We start from the raw sequence: 7,817 nt of genomic DNA on the forward strand, positions 1-7,817 counted from the left end.
CGTAGCAGTGACAGTTGGCAGAAAATGTCACACTACAATGATACAGTGTACAAATGTATGAAAGTTATTGCACATGTAATAATAATTTGAACAAGAAGAACAATTATTATTATTATTATTATTATTATTATTATTATTATTATTATTGTTGTTGTTGTTGTACTGCAGTTATTCCACATAATTGTGGCATGAAAATCTACACTATCACCTTTGAGCTGGATTTTCATCAACAGGAAGAGGGAGAAGTCTGCAGGAGCTAAATCTGGTGAATAGGGTGGGTGTGGAAGTGAGATAATTTTTTTCTGGTGAGAAACTCACATGTGAGGAGAGCTTGGTGACAGGGTGCATTGTCGTCATGGAGCATCCTGCCCAAGATCAGATTTGCAGATGTGGTGACGCGCATGGTCAGAATAGCACTAGTTGCACAGCTCCCAATGTACATGGGACAATGTCTTTGGGCACACTGACTTATGAAGGTCGGTGCTCCCTGTGACTGTGCGTGCAGCCTTGTGTTGGCATCTGTATGCGTGTTGCAAAACTAGTCTCGAAACTATTTGATACCGCCTTAAAATGTATATTATTAAAGAATATTTATATTATTCTATATTATTTATTCTATATACCGTATATGTAATATTTAGGTTTTTTTTAGAGCTGTTACATACTTTTTTTGGAGCTGTCACTGTTATCTGTTTGGGCAATTCATCTCCATGGCTCCAGACAAAGACCTGCTCCACCTTTCCCAGGTCATGTCATGGAACTATGTGTGAAGCCTTGCAAATAAGATGTCAAAGTATGAACTCAGGCTCTTTGTTCTGATTTTCTCATTTTTTTGTTATTGATTCTCTGAATCGATTCTGTGACTGTTTTCTTTGGAAAATAAAACTCTTGAATAAATAATTTGTTTAAATTATTGATCCTAACCTGCCCCCTGAGTCCAATAATTACAAGACCGTAGATCCATTACGAAGATTATTTTTAAATATTATTATTAGAACTTATTAAATAAGAGTGCGCCTAAAGGTATAATATTCAAACTACTAAAGCATCAGAGAAAATGTTTGTTTTGGGCCAATTTAAAGCTGAAATGTATTTGAGAAAGAAAACAAGCAAGATAATACCACTGGAGAATATCTTCAGCTGCATTCTGAAACTTCTTTGTTGGTTCTTCTTGTGTTATGTATAGTGTTTTCCCATTATAGGTCTACAGTAAATTAATTTGTCAGCAATTTGCCCAAGTTCTCAAGATTACCTCTTTAGTATACCACCCTGTACATTCATCCATCAAACACACGCATGTATAAACCCTATTTTCCGCCTCGTATGTATCTGTCTTTATCTTCATCCTGTTCCACACATTTAATAGTGTCAATGCACTCAATGTACATGTCTGTGCTGTGTCATGTTACACTGTGGGACATCTGCTACTCAAATATATGTCAAACTACACAGTTATCTCAGGAATAAGTCTAAGTGCATGCTCAATGGCATTTTATAGTTTATTTGGACAGTTGAAACTGATGAGGAGGAGTTCCAAAAGGAAGATTTAAAAAGAAAATCTGCAAATGTTGCTTCATATCTAAATACCTGGAGAGATATTGAGAATGTAGTTCAGTTCACTTCCTGTCCATCCCCCCTATCATGATAAACAACTCTACTGTTAAATGGTGTAAGAAGAAAGCTCTCTCTTACAGCCTGGATGGACTGTAATTTGCTTACCATTTGACAGCTGGTTTATATGTTCCTGATAAGACATTTCCTGCCTCGACTCCCTTTTAACATACGGCAAAAAACAGCAATAAATCTGCACATATGAAGAATGGAAGACCCCATTCCTTGGAGAAAACAGCATGATTACAGTGGGGCTTCATCTACACATGCTTGTCTGCTTATTGAACAAGCAGATTCCCTTGTGGCTTTTTCATTACACATTCATTGTGCAAATAAACTAATTTCCAAAGCTCATACAAAGCTGTTATATGAGAATTAACTGCTGCCAAAGTTCCTAATTATTTTAATTAAATAATGCATAAGTCTTAATAAAACCTTGCAGATATGGGCCATCACCTATCAGCTAGGGGAATAAATGTGATTTATTGGCCAGACAGATTTTCATAACCACTGATAGTGGTGATCAGAACAGCAGTAGAATGCACAATATGTTAAACATTGAGCTGGATATGCAACAATTCTACTTCTCCCAGCCAATATCATCAAGCAGCCATTGCAGTGGGCACAGGCTCATCAACCCTGGACAGTTAAAGAGTGGAAAATAAGAATTGCCTGGTCTGAGTCTGATTTCTGTCCAGGCACACAGATGATCGGGTCAGAATTGGGTACCCACCTGTGTGCCTTGTGTCAAACATCCTGGCTGGTGACGGTGGTGTAATGGTGTGGGGAATGTATTCATGGCAAACTTTGGGCCTTTTAATAGGACAATCATTCATTACTTGAATGCCACAGCAAATTTGAGTAGTGTTGCTGATCATCTGCATCTCCTGATGACCACAATCTTCTAGCATAAAAATACACTATGCCAAAAAGAAGCAAAAGTTATTTGAAACTGGTTTTATGAACATAGTAATGACTTTGGGGTTCTTTATAGGCTGTCACTGTCATGGTATCATTTCTATTTAGCATTCAAAATAATGTTTCTATTATTTTGCCACATGAAATTGAGGCTGCTTGAGAGCAAAGGGAGGCAATACCCAGTATTTGTATAATGTTAAGCATGTATATATATTTATATCCTTACACAGCCAAAAAGCTTCCCCTTTTTCATAACTGCACATTCCTGGAAGTTGAATCAAAAGACCATGAGCTGCTTCCTATTAACCCTGATAAAGAGGGCAGACAGCAATATTTCATCCTCAAAAGGAGTCTCTTGTGTCAACTAACATTGAGCTGCTCCTGTTTCGATGAGTGCCAGAGGCTGTTTTGAAACTCATATCAACACCAGAATGAAATGAATAAAACAACTTTCCACAAGCCAGTTTTGTGTGGAACAAACATGTTGTCATGTAGAAATCTTCTTTCCAATGCTCTTAATGTATTTGAAGATTTAAAGTATTTCAAGAACATACAATAACATATGACTTATGGGTGGGTATTAAATATATGTTTGTAACACAAATAAAATACTCTCCTCATAAATGAATATTAAAGAAACAAAGCCAATAGATTTTCCTGTATGTGAACAGAACACGCTACCAGGTCTAAACTCATTCCTTTTGTAATATGCATTTGATTCGAATTTTCAAAACTGATAAATATAACAAGACTTGCATTTAAGTGGGTTATGCTTGTAAAAAAATGCTATAATTTGACATTTTCCAAAGAAAATGTGAATGGTATATGACGTTACAATGGTCATCAACGGGCTCGTTCCTTTGTCTATATCTATAAAGTTTTTTATTATTATAAATAATATTTTATAAAATATTTTGTCTTTGATGTTTTTACCCATGTTTTGTTTCTGTTTTTTTTTTTTTTAACAAAAGATTTTTTGTGATTCAGCATTAATTAGCGGATCCCATGCAGTACCGCCGCGGACCCCTAGGGGACGCTGACCCCCGGGTGAAAACCAATGATTTAGAAAATACCATGTTCCAAAAATCGTGCACTTTATCCCATTTTCCCAAAGACAAAACAAGCTGTTAATACGAACATCTGGCAATAGTGATTATTGTAAGAGTTTATATGAATAGTAATTCTAGTGGTTTCAGTAATTCTATGAACTGGTCTTCTGGATTCTTCAATGAGGTAAAAAAAAATTTCCCACACCCTTAATCAGTTATAATCCCCCCCTACCTCCTTTAGTGTAGCTATATTAAAACATATATTATACACATATTACTTATCAAGTTATGGAACATTAAACAACATTAAACAAACAAGCAAAATTATTCAGCAATGAAGAAGTGACACCTCACGATCATATTCCGATACCTTTTTGGAGAGATTATAATTATATGGAATCTCCTGACTATTTGCATCCACTTGCCTCTGTTTCAGCTGCCTACCCTGTGTGTCAAAGTGAAATCTTTTCTACCTAAAACCTATTTTGAAGCATTGGCATGATAAAGTGAGGTGATTAATCCATTTAGTCCATTTAGTGCGTCCTCATTAAGCTCTTCAAAGAAATCTTGGCATGCATTTGGAAACAGTGTAAATGGGCCCTGACAGCTACAGTAATAGGAGTAATTTCTATCTCATGAAAAATGAGTGTTGTTCTCTGAATTACGCAGCACAGAGGTAGTAATGAGGCTTTTTTCAATCCCTGCTAATGAGAATCTGTGGAATTTATCACAGAATTAAATTAGGATGAGCTTCGTGCTTCGAGCTAGAATGCTTGATCCCTGTGGAAGTCCCACAAAGTCATGATTATAAGTTATACACACTTTCATTCATTCTGGGTGATTTTTTGGGGGGGTTAGATTGTATGTAAGGCTCTAATTGGAATGCAATTACATTCTACCAAATAGCAAGATAACATGTTGGACACAATTCAGGCCCTTTCTAAGCTTACATATGTTTTTTTTATTCAGCTGGTAAAACAGATTTTGCTTTGTTAGGAATTAGTGATGGGCACATCAGATCATTCTACCAATTAGGATTCTCTTCCAAGTAATTTTCTTAATTTCATTCACTTGAGCAAAATTCAACTACAATATTACAATTTCAAAAGCCAAATTAAGTCAAAGCGTCTCCTCAAACAAACCTTGATCACAATTCAAATGAAGAACAATTAATAATGCAGCAATTGACAAATTCTAAGAAACAGAAATGATTTATTTACCAGCCAAATGGATATTCTGGTCTAAGTCATTTATTTTATTGTGACTGTAAAGAAACCTTGCTTTATCCAGGTATTGTTTTCCTCATATACATATTAGGTTTGAAGCATCGAATCTGGAACCAAATGTCATAGAAGCAGTTCTTGTAATATCAAGAGTGTCACTTTAAGGCTTATTGTTATATTGTGTAGGGAGCGCAAAACACCTCAGGGCCTACGTAAAGCTCACTGCAGAGGCTCAGTGATTTACTCAGTACAAAAGCAGATTAGTTTCCCCTCTAGTAACAGATTGTATCTCTCCTCCCAGGCTGCGAGGAAGACTCATATCAGCCTTAGAGGCTCAAAAGTAGTGACTCAGAGCATCTCAGCAGAACGACAACTTTCTACATGAGGTAGAAGGAGGCTAGCTATAAAGACAGCTTTCACCAAACTGGCTTGCTAAGCATTTTAAGACTGATCGATCTCGCAATCTGCATTCTCACCTTGCCAAAACAAGAGCGTGTCTGTGCGGTGATATGAAGATTTCACATTGAAAAATGGACCTGAGCTACAGAGCACAAACAACACGAAATTAGCCAATGAAATCATACAACAAAATTGAGGTAAACAAAGAAAATATCAGTTTCCAATTAGAAGGTCTGTGATCATGTCCTAGACAGCTTGTGATGCAAGTTTGGCTCATATTATATTCATGTACACGTTTGTCATGAGGTTAGAAAGTAAATACTAAAGCGTTATAACAATATAACTGGAATATATAAAGGGCAATCCAGAACTGAGTGTGTAAAACATCACATATCCATTTACTATCCCACTAATCACTAATACCAGCACTAAGACATGAAATTCATTGATGATTGCAGTGCAAAACTTACGCAATGGTTCAAAAAACCTTTCATAACTTGTCACATGAACATTCCAGAAATTTCAACCCTTGTGGTTGAAAGAGCACATTTAGTGGAACATCCCAGAATAGAGCAAATGGGACTAAATATGGAATGGGATACTCAAAAAGAACAGACCAACCTTTTGTATACTATTCATATTGTGTATATATATATATATATATATATATATATATATATATATATATATATATATATATATATATATATATATATATATATATATATATACAGTACAGACCAAAAGTTTGGACACACCTTCTCATTCAAAGAGTTTTCTTTATTTTCATGACTATGAAAATTGTAGATTCACACTGAAGGCATCAGAACTATGAATTAACACATGTGGAATTATATTTGGAATTATATACATAACAAAAAAGTGTGAAACAACTGAAAAATGTCATATTCTAGGTTCTTCAAAGTAGCCACCTTTTGCTTTGATTACTGCTTTGCACACTCTTGGCATTCTCTTGATGAGCTTCAAGAGGTAGTCACCTGAAATGGTCTTCCAACAGTCATGAAGGAGTTCCCCGAGAGATGCTTGGCACTTGTTGGCCCTTTTGCCTTCACTCTGCGGTCCAGCTCACCCCTAAACCATCTCGATTGGGTTCAGGTCTGGTGACTGTGGAGGCCAGGTCATCTGGCGCAGCACCCTATCACTCTCCTTCTTGGTCAAATAGCCCTTGATGCCTTCAGTGTGACTCTACAATTTTCATAGTCATGAAAATAAAGAAAACTCTTTGAATGAGAAGGTGTGTCCAAACTTTTGGGTCTGTACTGTATATATACACACACACACAATGGTCACTCTGAAAACTTAATAGTGGCTAAAAAATTAAATCAACCAAATTATTATTCACATGGAAGAATCAAGAATCCCACAGAAACATAAACACTAGTATAAATATTAATGTAGCATGAGGGAGCGTGTTGTGTTCACTCCCCAGACACATCATCCTTGAGTGCAATCTACTTTACGCCATGAATGATATACAATATTCCCAAAGGAAGACAAGTCCTACAGTACAGAGCCCTCATTCCAGCGTATGTATCGTTTTAAGCCTGTTAACTCAGAGGTCATGTCACTCATGTATCTAGGGGAAGGTGATTTTTATTCACTTCCTCTAGTAAGTGATCATGGTAAGGTGATAAAGCTGTAGTGCAGAGCTCAAGAGCACAACAACTTCATCACTAATAGCGTATTGATATGTCATGCTATGGGGTAATGAGCTCTGTAGAAAGTCTTGCATATATGCATGTGATGATGAATTGCTTTGTAACAAGACAGGGCTGTGGTTTCTATCCATGCATACAGATTAGACAAACCAAGCCAGATTGTTCAAGATAAGCATATTCTTTGTATATGACACCTTGGCATACTCATCATTCTCTCATCGAAATCATAAGATAGTCACATGGAATTATGTTCAGTTCACATGTGTGCCTTGTCAGGAGTTTGTTTGTGACATTTCTTGCTTTCTTAATGTGTTTTGGACCATCAGTTGTCTTGTGTGGAAGAAATAGTGATTTTAGAGTCAATAGCCTGATTAGTGTTGCTGCAAATCCATATTATGGATAGAAACATTCAGTGAAGAAACAATAAAAGACAGTCCTTTCTTCCTTTAAAAAATAAAGCTCAGTCAGTCGGAATAATCTCAAGAATTAATACTGTATCCAGAAGTCTCAAGAAAATAGATTCCCAAGTGCAGTCTCCAAAACTATCAAACGCTATAATGAAAAGGGCTTTATGAGGAGCATCCCTGGAAAGTAAGACCAACAGCTACCTCTACTGCAGAGGATATGTTTATTAGAATTACCATCTCAACAAATCACAGATTTAAATGAATGCTTCTATGAGTTTAAGTGGCAGACATACTTTAACTTTAGAAGAACAACAAACCCCACAAAGAATTAGATCAGTGGGAAACTGTCCTTTGGTCTTATGAGTCCAAATTTGAGATTTTTGGTTCTAACCACCGTGTCTTTGTTAGATCTACAGAGGGTGAACAGTTGGTTCCTTAATGTGTGGTTCCCATTTTTAGCACCTATTTCTCAAAAAAGCAAAATTCAATGGCCCAAAAACATATCTTGTCAGTTTCTATCTCTCCCATCAG

The sequence above is a fragment of the Silurus meridionalis genome, chromosome 23, assembly GCF_014805685.1.
Source record: "Silurus meridionalis isolate SWU-2019-XX chromosome 23, ASM1480568v1, whole genome shotgun sequence".
NCBI classification, from domain to species: Eukaryota; Metazoa; Chordata; class Actinopteri; order Siluriformes; family Siluridae; genus Silurus; species Silurus meridionalis.